The sequence below is a fragment of the Monodon monoceros genome, unplaced genomic scaffold (assembly GCF_005190385.1).
Source record: "Monodon monoceros isolate NGI ecotype Baffin Bay Population unplaced genomic scaffold, NGI_Narwhal_1 Super_Scaffold_21, whole genome shotgun sequence".
NCBI lineage: Eukaryota > Metazoa > Chordata > Mammalia > Artiodactyla > Monodontidae > Monodon > Monodon monoceros.
The window spans coordinates 122,627,639-122,644,540 of record NW_021703778.1 but is presented as its reverse complement, the minus strand read 5'-3'; positions in this window follow the sequence as shown (position 1 = coordinate 122,644,540).

Genomic DNA, 16,902 nt, shown 5'->3' with positions numbered 1-16,902 from the left:
CTTATAAAAGAAAAGAAGACTTTGCTCCCTAATGTAAACAAAAATTATCTTCTGGAAGAGAAAGGGGAAGATCCTGGGTTCTTACACTTTGTAATGTAGATAAATGTCTCTAAATCATCCTCTAAGCTTACAACCCAGAGTTTTATCCCCCTTTGAAACATAAACACATAAGGAGACATGTCCCTACATCCCTATGGAATTTACCTTCAAAATTTGTCCCTTAACCCAGTACTCTGGAATGCAAGCATTTGGCTACAGGGGAGGTAAGGGAAAGTGTGTGTGCATGTGTGTCTGTGTGTCTGTGTGTTTTGGGGGTGGGCTGGTTTCTTGGTTTTTTAATCTTCCAAAAAGAAGCAAATGCCTCTATCATGAAGAAAGCAAATGGCTGCAGGTTTGATATAAATGCCCTGTGAAGGGCAAACATTACTGGGAAAATGAAAGAAAATATGCTTTGTTATAGTATATCAATTTCCATAGCTCAGAACGTCAGAATTTTCTAGGAACACTGAGAAATACAAGGAAATTTTGATTTTTCCTCAACTAAAAGTAAAATAATGGAAAAGGATATACAAAGTTAACACTAATCAGTGATCCAAAGATAGCTAGAGTGGCTATTTTAGTATTATACAAAATAATTTCAGAGCAAAGAATATTATCAAGAATACAGAGTCATTTCATAATGACAAAGGGATTGTTTTGTCTAGAGGACATAATCATCCTAAACATTTAAACACATAATAGAATATATTTAAAATGCACAAAGCAAAAACTGATAGAACCACAGGAACACATAGATGAACTTACAATTACGGTAAAAGATTTCAACACTATCTCTCAATAACTGATTAAAAAGAAAAAAACAGAAACTCAGTAAGAATATAAAAGACTTGAACCACACTTTTCATGAACCTGACTTAATTGACCTTTATATATACTTCTCCCTAAAACAGAAATGCATTCTTTTAGCCTCCTGGGAAAGACTCAATAATTCCAAAGGATTCAAATCATACAAAATAATTCTTTAAGCAAAATGTAACTAGTAGTAAAATCAGTAACTGAAAGATCTCTGGAAATACTCAAATATTTAGAGACAACACAATTCTAAATAGACAGGTGTCAAAAAGACATTTAAATTAATATTAAAAAGTATTCTTACTGAATGTAAACAATGTAGCAAAAATTTCAAGATTCAGCTGTAGCAGTATCTAGAGGGAAACTCATAGCACTAAATGCCTGTATTAGTGGACCAATTCCTTAAAAGAGACAAGCCAGCAAAGTTCACTTAAGAAGAAATAGATATCTTAATAACTCTAAATTAATTAAAATTGAACTTGCAGTTAAAAAATTTCCCCCAAAAGAAAAATCAAGGCCCAGATAGCCTGACTGAGGAATTTACTTCTATTGTTGAAGGTGAATTGTCTGTGCTCCTAGCAGGGACAAAATCTCTGTTGCTGCACTAGATCCCATCTTTTTAATATATCAAGGAAATCTTTCCACCAAGATTCCTCTATTTAACCTACACCATAAGTTCTCCTATTTTACTAGATCATCCTTAAAAGCACACAGATATACTTTAAATTAAAACCTTTACATCTTTTTCTCCTGACTGCCTAACTGCTTTCCTTCTTTTCACAGAAAACCTTCTTAAAAATGTTGATTTACCAGTGCTGACCAACAGAACTTTATGCAATGGTGGCAATTAAGGAGTTAGATACCATTTCATTTCTACAGATTGAACATAGAAAAAAATAGTCTATTAATATCAAGTGCTGGTGACACTGTGTTATAACCTGAGTATTCTTAACATGTTGGTAGCTATGTAAATCCATACAATGCTTTGGAGAAAGAGAAAATATTTAGAAGATGTTGTGCTATTTTCCTTGGCCTTACTATTATAGTATAAGTAAGACTGGCTTTTAGCCGCAAGTCATCTGCATATTTTTAACCTGAGAATCTTTTCTCTGCTCACACTCACCCCAGGCATGCATGCAGGGCAGGCCAGAAGTCCTAGAGAATTAATGGCTCCAGGAACAGCCCTCAATCAATAACAGGTGAGTTAATGCATAAATACTCTAGTTCCCTCACACTTAAGGTTGAATATCTCTGAGTTTCAACCACATTCTACACTGGTTATCATAGTTTCTTAGTAAAATTAAGTGCCAGTTGCCCACAATGGTAACTTGCTTGAAAATTCATGCTTTATTGGCTGTCTTCCCTTCCTTATCTCACTTCCTTCTGGGACCACCTCCCAGATAAGTTACTCATAATTGACTCCTCATTTCAGGGTCTGCTTCTCAGGAACACAAGCTATGACAGACTTTTTCAAGTAAATTTGAAGATGTACATATTGATGAAATAGCAATTCCACCCCTAGGTATTTATCTTAGAAGATCTATTGCATATGTGCACCAGAAGACATCTACAAAAGTGTTAATAGTACTCCCTTTTGTATTAGCAAATAACTGGAAACAGGAGAAAGGATAATAAATTAGTAACTTCATACAATGGAAAACTCCACAGCAGTAAAAATGAATGGATTTTAGCTTTAAGTACCATCATGCAAAAATCTCAGAACAAATGTTTATGGAAAAAAAAAAAAAGTATGTTGAAGAATGCCTAATGATTTGCATTTTATAAAGTTAAAAGTCTGTAAAATGAAAAAAGTGTTCAGGGGCACTAATATACATGATAGTATTCTAAGGAATTGCAAAATTTAATGCAAAATTTAGGATAATGGGTACCTCTGAAGAAGAAAGGAAGTGGATTGGAATAGTGCATAAAAGATCTTTGAAGATTATTATAACAGTATTTCAAATTAAACCGTGTGGTAAGTGTATCTCTGTTCATTATTCTTTATAAATTACACAAATTTTATAAATGATATTTTGTCTACTTAGTATTGAGATTAGGAAACTTTAAAAAATGAAACTTTATGATGAGAAAGGTAGTTTCCCTATAGAAAATCAGTTACACACCTACTTAAAAGTTAAATATGTATTTGGTTTTACATTATGCAGGATCAATGAAAAAATCCAGTTTTCTATGAACATTGGTAAATGTTCTGACATTAGTTCTACTTTATAGGAAGATTGGAAAATTGCTGATTTACTAATTATGAAGGGTAATTGCACTGAATTTGGGATTGATATCTGGAATTATTTATATTTTTGCCAACAGCATGATCAAATTGAGTCATGTCTTCTCAAATGGAAAATACTATCCAGAAACACGTTGGGTTGGCCAAAAGGTTCATTCAGGTTTTTCCGTAAGACATTATGGAAAAGCCCAAATGAACCTTTTGGCCAACCAAATACTTTGATTGAATAGTATACAACGTATAAAGGTGCTGAAAGACTACAGAATATATCAAGTATGCAAGAGAGTTAAGTAAATCAACCCTGGCCAAGAAGGACTTCATGGATTAAAAAAAAGAGAATCATAGTGCCATGTAGTGCCAGGTGATTATGGGTAAACATAAATTTTCTTCATTTAAAGGACTGTTTTTTGCTAAACCACCTGAAACATTTCAGTAAATGTAAACACATAATATGTTAAATGCTCATAGAGTCCCTAGTGACACAGCACCAACTGCTATGCTATTTTTTCCCTAGTGCTGTGAAAAAGAGATTGTATTTTTTTCTACTTCTTAAGATTGCCCTTTCTACACTTTACATATTTTGCTGATTATCAAGTCTTCTTCATCTATAAAATAAGAAAAATATTGCCTTTACTGCTAAACATATGGTTGTATTGAGCCTTAAATAAGATAATAGATGTTAAAATGTTTTATATACAGTAAAACACCCTACATACAATCAAGGTATTTTGGAGAGTATTTTACTGACTTTTGTTGAGAGTGATGTGAAGGGACATTTTTCTTCTGTGTTTAATTCTCTACTAATGGAGAAATTAATATAAAATTTAGATATTTCACCTTACAAACAAAAAGTCTCTTTTTTAAATATTAATCTGACACTTCTAAGCTCAACACCTCAAATATAGAATATAGTGAATATTTGTTGATGGATGCTACTATTGATATTTTGGTCATATAGCATTCACTCCCACTTTCTTACATCACATCTCTTTTCTAATTTTATTTTCTGGGAGTCTGGTAGCTCCATAGTTGAGATGCCTTCCCATCTGGAGACCAGGGGTAAGCACATGGCATAAACTAACAAAACAGACACAGTTTATCTAGTACTCCCTTTATGGAGCTAAGTAAAACAAAATTAGAAAAGTTGATTTGAAAAATTAACAGTTGCCTAAATTCCTCAAGACACCTGTGTTCCTAACTGTCAAGTCTTCCCCAATTGGCACCATAGTCTTTTTTTCCATCCCTTGAAGTCCCAACCCAATAACTTAAGTTTTAAAAGAGTAGGGTTTTTTTTTTTTTCATGTGAACATATCAAAGATTACTTTACCTGGGAATTTTATTTTTTAATTTATTTTTTTTCTTTCAGCTTTATTGAGATATTATTGATATATAATACAGTGTGTTTAAGGTATACAATGTGATGATTTGATATATGTATTGCAAAATGATTACCACAATATTTCTGTCACCTCACATAATTGTAATTTGTGTGTGTGTGCGTGCATGTGTGTGAGAACATTTAAGATTTACTTTCAAATATTTAATACAGTATTAACTATAGCCACCATGTTGTACATTGGATCCTCAGAATTTATTCATCTTATAACTGGAAATGTGTACACTTTGACCAACATCTTCCCATTTCCCCCACCACCATTCTACTCTATATTTCTATGAATTTGGCTTCTTTAGATTCCACGTATAAGTGAAATCATATTGTATTTGTCTTTCTCTGTCTAATTTGCCCTCATAATGCCCTCAAGATCCATCCATGTTGTTGCAAACAGTATGATTACCTTCTTTCTTGTGGCTGGTTAATATTCCATTCTACAGGTATACCACCTCTTCTTTATACATTCATCCATGTATGGACACTTGTTTCCACATCATGGCTATTATGAATTATGCTACAATGAACATGGGAGTGCAGATATCACTTCAAGACCCTGATATCATTTCTTTTGGATATATAATCAGAAGTGGGATTGTTGGATCATATGGTAGTTTTTTCATTTATTTATTTATTTTTTATGGTAGTTATTTTTAATTTTTTGAGGAAACTTCATACTGCTTTACATAGTGGCTGAGTAATTTACATCCCCACTAGCAATGGGCATTTCTGGGTCATTTCTCTTTTCCCCACATCCTCATCAACACTTATCTCTTGACTTTTTGATGACAGCCATTCTAATAGGTGTGCGGTGGTCTCATTGCAGTTTTGATTTGCATTTCCCTGATGATTAGTGATGTTGATTATCTTTTCATGCACCTGTTGGCCATTGTATGCCCTCTCTGGAAAAAAAAAAGTCTATTCAAGTGTTCTGCCCATTCTTTAATTAGATTGTTTGATTTTTTGGTATTGAATTGTATGAGTTCCTTATACATTTTGGATAATACCCCTTATCAGATACATGGTTTGCAAATATTTTCCCCCATCCCTTAGGTTGCCATTTCATGCTGTTGATTGTTTCTTTTGCTGTGTAGAAGCTTCTTATTAACGTAGTTCCACTTATTTATTTTTGGTTTTGTGACTTGTGCATTTGGTGTCATATCTAAAAATATATTTCGGTGCTCCAATGTTTAGGTGTATATGTACTTATGATTTTTATGTTCTCATGATGAATTGACTCCTTTATCATTATATAATGGATTTCCTTATCTCTTGTTACAGCTTTTGAGTTAAAGCCTATTTTGTCTGCTATAAGTATAGTTAACCTGCTCTCTTTTGGTTCCACTTGCATGGAATATCTATTTCCATCCCTTCACTTTGAGCCTCTGTGTGTCCTTGAAGCTGAAGTGAACCTCCTGTAGGGATCATATAGTTGGATCTTGTTTTTTTATCTATTCAGCCATTCTATATCATTTGATTGGAGAATTTAACCATTTACATTTAGAGTAATTATTGATAGGTAAGGGCTTACTAATGCCATCTTATTGTTTTCTGGCTGTTTTGTAATTCTGTTTTTATTTTTCCCTTCCTCTCTTGCTGCTCTCCTTTGTGAATTGATGATTTTTCATAGTGGTATTATTTGATTCCCTTCTCTTTATCTTCTGTATAACTACTGTAAGTTTTTGCTTTGTGGTTACCATGTGTTGGGGGAGATCATTGAGAAGATAATGACTGCCTGTTGACTGGAGAGCTGGACCCAGGCAGTTGGAGGCTCCCACTCTCTTCCCTGTCCTTGAAATGTGCATTTCCCTTGCCTCTCCCATTCCCAGAAGCTGCCCCAAGGATATGCTGCTGAGACCACCTGGATGGTATACATGACTGAACCCAGTAAACTCTTCTATATAAACGTTTAAGATTTTCTGGGCAGGTGCAAAAACATACTAAACTTGAGGCTGCCCAAGAAAAGCCTCATAAGTAACTTCCCTTGCTTATTAAACCTGCTTATTAAACCTCCACCTATCAATCTGGAGTAGTCTGCCTCTTTCTTTTGTCTCTCCTGTCCTCCATTAGTGTGCAAGCTGGTTTCAGATTACACCCTGGAAGTTCCCAAGGACACCATGAGGTGAAAAGAGTAGTTTTAAGGGATTAACATAACAATAACGATAAATTGGAGCAAGGAAAAGAGTAGATTTTCTAAAAGCGATGAAAACAAACCAAAACCTATTTGGAGACATAGAAAAGCAACTAAACCATTTGGGCCAATAATTGTTTTGAATGCTGCAGTGTCCTCACTTTTGGTGTTCATTTGAAAGTCACAGAGACTTGGGATTTTAATACAGTATAAACACACTTTTCAAGTGTTTTCCACATAATTTTCTTCTCTAGGGAAATTTATTTAAACATTCATTTTCACACAGAATACTTAAGAAATATTAAAGTGTACACTGACATGACTAATAAGCCACTCACTACTCATACAAATCTATTGCTTGGGCAGTCAGGATATCAGGTAGTATAAAACTGCTTTATGGGAGATTTATCTTACTAAAGATGAAAGTTTATGCAGTATTTCTAAATTTTTTTATGAAAAATGAATTTACGTGTCACCATTTCCAGCTCTTACAACCAAAGTGCAATCAAAGTGACCCAGAAATGCCCAGAAAATATTTATTAAAATTGATTTTTCTGTCATTTCATTGCCAGTGAAAACTGTATGAAATACATATATTTCATTTAGAGGGTCAGTTTTCTTCTCTTAGAATGTCTTTAATAATAAGTTTTTTGGGCTTCCCTGGTGGCGCAGTGGTTGAGAGTCCGCCTGCCAATGCAGGGGACATGGGTTCGTGCCCCGGTCCGGGAGGATCCCACATGCTGCGGAGCGGCTAGGCCCGTGAGCCATGGCTGCTGAGCCTGCGTGTCCGGAGCCTGTGCCCCGCAAAGGGAGAGGCCACAACAGTGAGAGGCCCGCGTACCGCAAAAAAAAAAAAAAATAATAATAATAATAAGTTTTTAAATAAAAGAATGTCTCTAAAATGGGACAAGGCAAAGGAATTCTAATTTTTCATGGAAATCAGGCAAAAACCTTTTGTACAGATGGAGAGAAATGTTTGGACTTTCAGCTTGTGAGTTCTAATCTTTCAAGAGATGTGGACTATATTCCAATGCACAATAATTGCCTTATTTCTCTTGATTTTAAAGATAGTCAAAAGTGTAGATAGTCATAAATTAACTAATAGCTAGATGGAAAACTATGGTAGAAGAAGAAAAGAGAAAGACTAAATGACATTCCCCTTATTATCATATGAGAGCTTAAATGTCACAGAGAAGGAAGGACAAGAGAGAAAATGAGAAAGGAGATTAACTCTCAATCCACATAAATTAATAATAATAATTTTGTATTTTTAAAACCTTGTGTACTCAGAGAAAGAGGGGCTTTACACTTCCACAATCAGAAAAGTAGGGATATCATAAAATTACTGATTGCAAAATAAACTCAGCAATTTATTTTTATACAATGTGTGAGTTCTTAGAAGTTATCCTAATTAGAGATTTAGCTTCCTTCTGATTTCCACTGTTATTTACGTACCTCAAACCAGACACAAACATTACATAGTAACTATACTGAAAAATGTTTTGCTAGATTAAAAGAAAAATGCATATAAAATTAGTCTCATTACTGGATTCAGCTATTTCTATATTGCATATAAATTGGTTCTCTTTAAACACAGAGGAACTGCCTCCAAAATGGTCTATAGGTGAGGGTTATAATCTATTATGGCAGGAAGCTGAGAGGGCACATAAGAATAGGAGATGTTCATTTAACAAGAGAATTTGACTTGTCTGATAATGGGTTTAAAGAAAACAAACTGCTTGAAGCATTTATCCCCAGAATTATAAAAGAGTAAATTCCAACTGATCTATTATGAAATTCAGTTACCGAATGTAATGCCAGAATCCTTGGGGTTTTTTTGTTTGTTTGTTTTTACTTACAAACATGATAGTATTTCTCTATTCTATTTGCTCCAGGACAGCCTGTTTCCAAACTGAAAATGGTGAGATGATGCTATAGTGCACAAGCATCTTCAGCTTCATTCCACCAGCTGCTTGTTTAGAGTTTTATCCCCTGGCAGTTTGCTTTGGCAAAAAGCCTTCAAGATTGTGTCAGCCACGGAGCACAATAGGAAAGGCCAACATGGTGGTTTACAGAATTAACAAGAGCAGCTATCTTCCTTGACAGATTGCTCTGTTTAACGATAGCTGTTGGGGATTGAGTCAGCTGCTTGAAAAACAGGGAAAAATCAGAGGGTCATTAAAGCAGTCTGTTAATTTTCTGTCACGAGTAGCTGTATATCCATGATCTACATATGCAGTATGGCAGAACACTTTCCAAATTACTGGCCTTACAACCCTTACGGTATTTTTTTTTTTAATCCCTGTGGTAACTTAAGGGGTAAGAAAACTGTGGTGATTTTGGATACACATTTACAGTAGTTAAAATTTACCAGGTGGAAAATATTTTTGTTCCAAAATTGATCCGAAAATATTTTTTAAAGAAAAAAAAGAATATCAATTCAATGCATCACCTTCTTCTGCCAAAACTATTACTTGTTCCCACATGTAACAAATAAAAGGCACATTATAGTCATTCCTTGGCCCATATTTTTCCTTGGAAGAACAGATATCTTTAAAGATATTAAAAGAAAAACAAAACTTCTACTCTCTGTCTTTCAGGTGAGACAAAAAAAAAATTAATAATAAAAGCATCCATTCCATGTCAGGAAAAATACTGGAGCTGAAATGATATTACTTGGTAGCCATGCAGACTCCTAGAGAATGGCACGAAAGGGCAACCAGTTTATGTAATCTTTTAAGAACATCCTGCAGTGTCATCTCAGCAGCCTCAGAATGCTTTAAGTACTTCTAAGTTCTGCATACCAATATGTGAAAGGCACTGACAATTCAGGACTAACACACGTTCTAAAAGTTCTCAGCTCTTTAAATACCTGTAATACACTATTCTTAGTATCTTAACACCAGCAAAGATCACTTCAATACAGGTTGCCTTTGGAATCTAGAGTTCTCTTCACAGTTGCTGAGATTGAATAATAAGCTTTACCAGAATTGAGAATTGAGTAGGGAGGTATATATCAATTTAAGGGAACTTTCTAATCTATGTGTCTGCCTATAGATAAGAAAACACAATCACTAACATTAAACACTATGCTCCCAAGAATGCGAAAGCACTTAAATAATAACTTGATAGGAGATAAAGAGAAAATTAAGAACAATAGCACTGTGATGGTCTCATTATATCTAGAAGAAAAGGAAGAACTAAAAAATGATCTAGGTTCCTAGAATTTAATCTGCGAATTAAGCAATACAACATTCTCTAATAAATAAAATCATACCCATTATGGTTAAGGCTTCTTAAGTATATGTTTCTTTCTTTTTTTAACTAGTTATCTATTTTATACATATTAGTGTATATATGTCAATCCCAATCTCCCAATTCATCCCACCACCACCACCTCCCACTTGGTGTCCATCTGTTTGTTCTCTACATCTGTGTCTCTATTTCTGCCTTGCAAACTTGTTCATCTGTACCATTTTTCTAGGTTCCACATATATGCATTAATATATGATATTTGTTTTCCTCTTTCTGAGTTACTTCACTCTGTATGACAATATCTAGGTCCATCCACGTCTCTACAAATGACCCAATTTCGTTCCTTTATATGGCTGAGTAATATTCCACATCTTCTTTATCAATTCATCTGTTGATGGATATTTAGGTTGCTTCCATGACCTGGCTATTATACATAGTGCTGCAATGAACACTGGGGTGCATGTGTCTTTTTGAATATGGTTTTCTCTGGCTATATGCCAGTAGTGGGATTGCTGAGTCATATGGTAGTACTATTTTTAGTATTTTAAGGAATCTCCATACTGTCCTCCATAGTGGCTGTATCAACTTACATTCCTACTAACTGTGCAAGAGGATTCCCTTTTCTCCACACCCTCTCCAGCATTTGTTGTTTATAGATTTTCTGATGATGCCCATTCTAACCAGTGTGAGGTGATACCTCATTGTAATTTTGATTTGCATTTCTCTAATAGTTAGTGATGTTGGGCAGCTTTTCACGTGCCTCTTAGTCATCTGTGTGTCTTCTTTGGAGAAATGTCTATTTAGGTCTTCTGCCCATTTTTGGATTGGGTTGTTTTTTTTTTTTAATATTGAGCTGCATGAGCTGTTTATATATGTTGGAGATTAATCCTTTGTTCATTGATTCATTTGCAAATATTTTCTCCCAATCTGAGGATTGCCTTTTCATCTTGATTATAGCTTCCTTTGCTGTGCAAAAGCTTTTAAGTTTCATTAAGTCCCATTTGTTTATTTTTGTTTTTATTTCCATTACTCTAGTAGGTGGGTCAAAAAAGATCTTGCTGTGATTTATGTCAAAGAGTGTTCTGCCTATGTTTTCCTCTAAGAATTTTATAGTTTCAGGTCTTACATTTAGATCTTTAACCCATTTTGTGTTTATTTTTTGTGTATGGTGTTATGGAGTGTTCTAATTTCATTCTTTTACATGTAGCTGCCCAGTTTTCCCAGCACTATTTATTGAAGAGACTGTCTTTTCTCCATTGTATACCCTTGTCTCCTTTGTCATAGATTAGTTGACCATAGGTGCGTGGGTTTATCTCTGGGTTTCTATCCTGTTCCATTGATCTATATTACTGTTTTTCTGCCAGTACCATACTGTCTTGATTACTGTAGCTTTGTATTATAGTCTGAAGTCAGGTAGTCTGATTCCTCCAGCTTCAATTTTTTTCCCTCAGGATTGCTTTGGTTATGTGGGGTCCTTTGTGTCTCATTACAAACTTTAAGATTTTTTGTTCTAGTTCTGTTAAAAATGTCATTGATAATTTGATAGGGATTGCATTGAATCTGTAGATTGCTTTAGGTAGTATATCATTTTGACAATATTGATTCTTCCAATCCAAGCACATGGCATATCTCTCCATCTGTTTGTGTCATCTTTGATTTCTCTCATCAGTGTCTTATAGTTTTCTGAGTACAGGTCTTTGACCTCCTTAGGTAGGTTTATTCCTAGGTATTCTATTCTTTTTTTTCAATGATGAATGGGATTGTTTCCTTAATTTCTCTTTCTTGTCTTTCATTGTTAGTGTATAGGAATGCAAGAGACTTCTGTGCATTAATTTTGTATCCTGCAACTTTATCAAATTCATTGACTAGCTCTATGAATCTTCTGGTGGCATCTTTAGGATTTTCTATGTATAGTATCAAGTCATCTGCAAACAATGACAGTTTTACTTCTTCTTTTCCAATTTTTATTCCTTTTATTTCTTTTTATTCTCTGATTGCCACGGCTAGGGCTTCCAAAACTATGTTGAACAATAGTGGTGAGAGTGGACATCCTTGTCTTGTTCCTGATCTTAGAGGAAATGGTTTAAGTTTTTCACCATTGAGAATGATGTTGGCTGTGGGTTTGTTGTATATGGTCTTTATTATGTTGAGGTAGGTTCCCTCTATGCCCACTTTCTGGAGAGTTTTTATCATAAATCGGTGTTGAATTTTGTCAAAAGCTTTTTCTGCATCTACTGAGATGATCATATGGTTTTTATTCTTTAATTTGTTAATATGGTGTATCACATTGATTGATTTGGGTATATTGAAGAATTCTTGCTTCCCTGGGGTAAATCCCACTTGCTCATGGTGCATGATGCTTTTAGTGTGTTGCTGGATTCTGTTTGCTAGTGTTTTGTTGAGGATTTTTTCATCTATATTAATCAGTGATATTGGCCTGTAATTTTCTTCTTTTGTAGTATCTTTGTCTGGTTTTGGTATCAGGGTGATGGTGGCCCCGTAGAACGAGTTTGGGAGTGTTCCTTCCTCTGCAATTCTTTTCAAGAGTTTGAGAAGGATGGGTGTTAGCTCGTCTCTAAATGTTTGATAGAATTCACCTGTGAAGCCATCTGGTCCTGGACTTTTGCGTGTTGGAAGATTTTTAATCACAGTTTCAATTTCATTCATTGTGATTGGTCTGTTCATATTTTCTATTTCTTCCTGGTTCAGTCTTGGACTGTTATACCTTTCTAAGAATTTGTTCATTTCTTCCAGGTTGTACATTTTTTGGCATAAAGTTGCTTGTAGTAGTCTCTTATGATGCTTTGTATTTCTGCGATGTCTGTTGTAGCTTACCCTTTTTCATTTCTAATTTTATTGATTTGATTCCTCTCCCTCTTTTTCTTGATTGGTCCGCCTAAAGTTTTATCAATTTTAGTTACCTTCTGAGAGAACAAGCTCTTAGTTATATTGATCTTTGCTATTGTTTTCTTTGTTTCTATTTCATTTATTTTGCTCTGATCTTTATGATTTCTTTTCTTCTACTAACTTTGGGTTTTGTTTGTTCTTCTCCTCTAGTTCCTTTAGGTGTAAGGTTAGATGGTTTATTTGAGATTTTTTTTGTTTCCTGAGGTAGGATTGTATTGCTATAAACTTCCCTCTTAGAACTGCTTTTGCTGCATCCCATAGGTTTTGGATCATCATGTTTTTGTTGTCATTTGTCTCTAGGTATATTTTGATTTCCTTTTTGATTTCTTCAGTGATCTCTTGGCTATGTAGTAACGTATTGTTTTGCCTCCATGTGTTTGTGTTTTTTACATTTTTTCCCCTGTAATTGATTTCTAATCTCATAGCATTGTGGTCAGAAAAGATGCTTGATATGATTTCAATTTTTTTTTAATTTATCAAGGCTTGATTTGTGACCCAAGATATGATCTATCCTGGAGAATGTTCCATGTGCAGTTGAGAAGAAAGTGTAATCTGCTGTTTTGGATGGAATGTCCTATAAATATCAATTAAATCTGTCTGGTCTATTGTGTCATTTAAAGCTTGTGTTTCTTTATCAATTTTCTGTTTGGATGATCTGTCCATTGGTGAAAGAGAGGTTTTAAAGTCCCCCACTATTATTCTGTTACTGTCGATCTCTTCTTTTATAGCTGTTAGGATCTGTCTTATGTAATGAGGTGCTCCTATGTTGGGTGCATATATATTTATAATTGCTATATCTTCTTGTTGGATGATCCCTTGATCATTATGTAGTGTCTTTCCTTGTCTCTTGTAACATTCTTCATTTTAAAGTCTATTTTATCTGATATGAGTATTGCTACTCCAGCTTTCTTTTGATTTCCATTTGCATGGAATATCTGTTTTCCATTCCCTCACTTTCAGTCTGTATGTGTCCTTAGGTCTGAAGTGGGTCTCTTGTAGACAGAATATATATGGGTCTTGTTTTTGTATCCATTCAGCAAGCCTGTGTCTTTTGATTGGAGCTTTTTATCCATTCACATTTAAGTTAACTATCGATATGTATATTTCTATTACGATTTTCTTAATTGTTTTGGATTTCTTTTTGTACATCCTTTTCTTCTCCTGTGTTTCCCACTTAGAGAAGTTCCTTCAGCATTTCTTGTAGAGGTGGTTTGATGATACTAAGTTGTCTTGGCTTTTGCTTGTCTATAAACTTTTAATTTCTCCATTGAATCTGAATGAGATCCTTGCTGGCTAGAGTAAACTTGATTGTAAGTTTCCCTTTCATCACTTTAAATATATTGTGTCACTCCCTTCTGGCTTGCACAGTTTCTGCTGAGAAATCAGCTGTTAACCTTATGGGAGTTCCCTTGTATGTTATTTGTCTTTTCTCCCTTGTTGCTTTTAATAATTTTTCTTTCTCTTTAATTTTTGTCAATTTGATCACTATGTGTCTCGGCATGTTTCTCCTTGTGTTTATCCTGCCTGGGACTCTCTGCACTTCCTGGACTTAGGTGGCTAATTCTTTTCCCATGTTAGGGAAGTTTTCATCTATAATCTCTTCAAATATTTTCCTGGGTCCTTTCTCTCTCTCTTCTCCTTCTGGGACCCCTATAATGTGAACGTTGGTGCATTTAATGTTGTCCCAGATGTCTGTTAGGCTGTTTTAATTTATTTTCATTCTTTTTTCTTTATTCTGTCCCATGACAATGAATTCCACCATTCTGTCTTCCAGGTCACTTATCCGTTCTTCTGCTTCAATTATTCTGCTATTGATTCCTTTTAGTGTATTTTTCATTTCAGTTATTGTATTGTCTCTCTCTGTTTGTTTGTTCTTTAATTCTTCTAGGTCTTTGTTAAACATTTCTTTTATCGATCTTCGCCTCCATTCTTTTTCTGAGGTCCTGGATCATCTTCATTATCATTATTCTGAATTCTTTTTCTGAAATGTTGCCTATCTCTACCTGCATTTAGTTGTTTTCCTGGGTTTTTATTTTGTTCCTTCATCTGATACATAGCTCTCTGCCTTTTCATTTTGTCTATCTTTCTGTGAATGTGGTTTTCATTCCACAAGCTGCAGGATTGTCATATGTTTCATTGAAACTCATTGAAACTGGACTGACCATGCATTAAAATGATCTCAAGGAAACCTTCTACACTTTTCAAAATGGGTCTAATTTTCTATTTATATTCCATACTTAAATGATGAATTCTTCCTTATTGAAAATATCTCCAAAGTGAATTCTAATCACATTGCTTCCTTTTTTCTTTTTATACAGTCACAATGGAAATTATTTATCTTCATTAATGGTTAACCCTCCATGAACTGAAAGTAATAAATAACCCAAACACTTTAATTCTAAACACCTAAAGAGGTGTAGATTTTGAACACAGATATTTATACATGTGTTTATTAACTTGATGCAACTCCATGCTGTGAAGTTATTAAAAACTGAAATTTAGAATATTTTTGATGATATACAGGGTTAAATCAAGATTAGAATGAGAAAAGATGAACTCAGAGGCTCTAAAGTCTTATGGCTTTCCCCTCTCAGTAGGTTAGCAAGGAACTGGTTCAGGAACCTGAGTTACATCAGTAAAAGACAGGTTGGTACAAAATTCCCTTCTCTAATGAGTCAACTTTCTCAACTAAGAAGTTCCCCATCTCCCAGATATCTCCTTCCCTGATGTTCTTATAAATATGCAGAATTTTATGTGGATTCATTTCTTCTTCTGGAGTCTTCTCCATGGTGTGTCCAGTTCAGTACTGCCTGGTTCAAGTATACGTCTCTGTATACTTAATAGGAAATAATGTGTATTCTGCTCTTTTAGTGTTTTAAATCTCCTCCAATAAACCCTAATTCACCTTTACAACACATGGCTCCAATTGCTTCTTTTTGTATGGCACAGAAATATTGAAAACATGCTTCTGATGTAACCCCTTAAATCATTTGACATAATAAAGTATTAAGGACATAAATATTCTGCTATACATTCTGAAATTAGCTTCATTTTGGCTGAAAATTTTCATTTATCAGAATCTTAATCCACAGAACTCACTTTATTAAGGACAGAGACATTTGTATTGCAAATAATATTTGATTTTATAGACACATATGATACTTAAAACAAGGAATGTTATTACCCTGGTAGTAAATGATCTGGTCCTTAAATTAATAGGTAAAACCTTTGCAAATAAGTTTCAGAATAAAAAGTAATAATCCATATGTTAATTAAAGATGAGTTGTCTTTGCCTGAGAAGCTACTATTAAGTACAACTGGCATCTCAATAGAAGCATCTATTTAAGTATATGGTTACAAATAAATATTTTACATTAATATGTTAAGAAGAGAAAACATAATTTTTAATATCTATGGCAATTTTTCATGCCTTACTAAGTGTGACTTGAACTACTTTATACCAAAGACATAAAGGGTTTAACTAATACTTGTTAAAAATATGATCCCCATTTACTCCTTCAGAGAATCTAATCTATTTATTGTATGGAATTTGATGTAAATTACAAACTGTTTATATATATATATATTAGAGAATAATTATATATATATATATGGTAGAAAATAATTATTTAGGATTTTCAGACTAATCAGTCTAAAATTTTTGTGAGAAGTCAAATATATTTTGAAAGAAGGCATTTTCCCTAATCAGCACACAGAGGGATGAGAAGAAGGAAGCGATGTGGTTTAGAGATGTGTTCATTGAGTTGGCAACTGTGCAGAATCTTTAAGAAGATTAAGTGTTATATATAAGTGGGGAAAGATGTTCCATATATAAAAATAAGTAAGGGCAAAATAACCTTAGTACCTTTTGAAAACAAATATATAATTTTAGATCATGGTATTTTGAGGAATGAGGAGTAGTCATGGTGAAAGTAATGTTGATCGTAGTGAGAATAGCGATACGTGATGTTTATGTACATAGAATACAGGGACTATGTCTCACTCATATTTGCACCTTTCCTAGGTACTGAAGTCAATGACTAGAAAAGTGTCATGATTGTTAAATAATATTTTTGAAACATGAATTTTTTAAACTGTATAACTATAAAAAAGAGTGACATG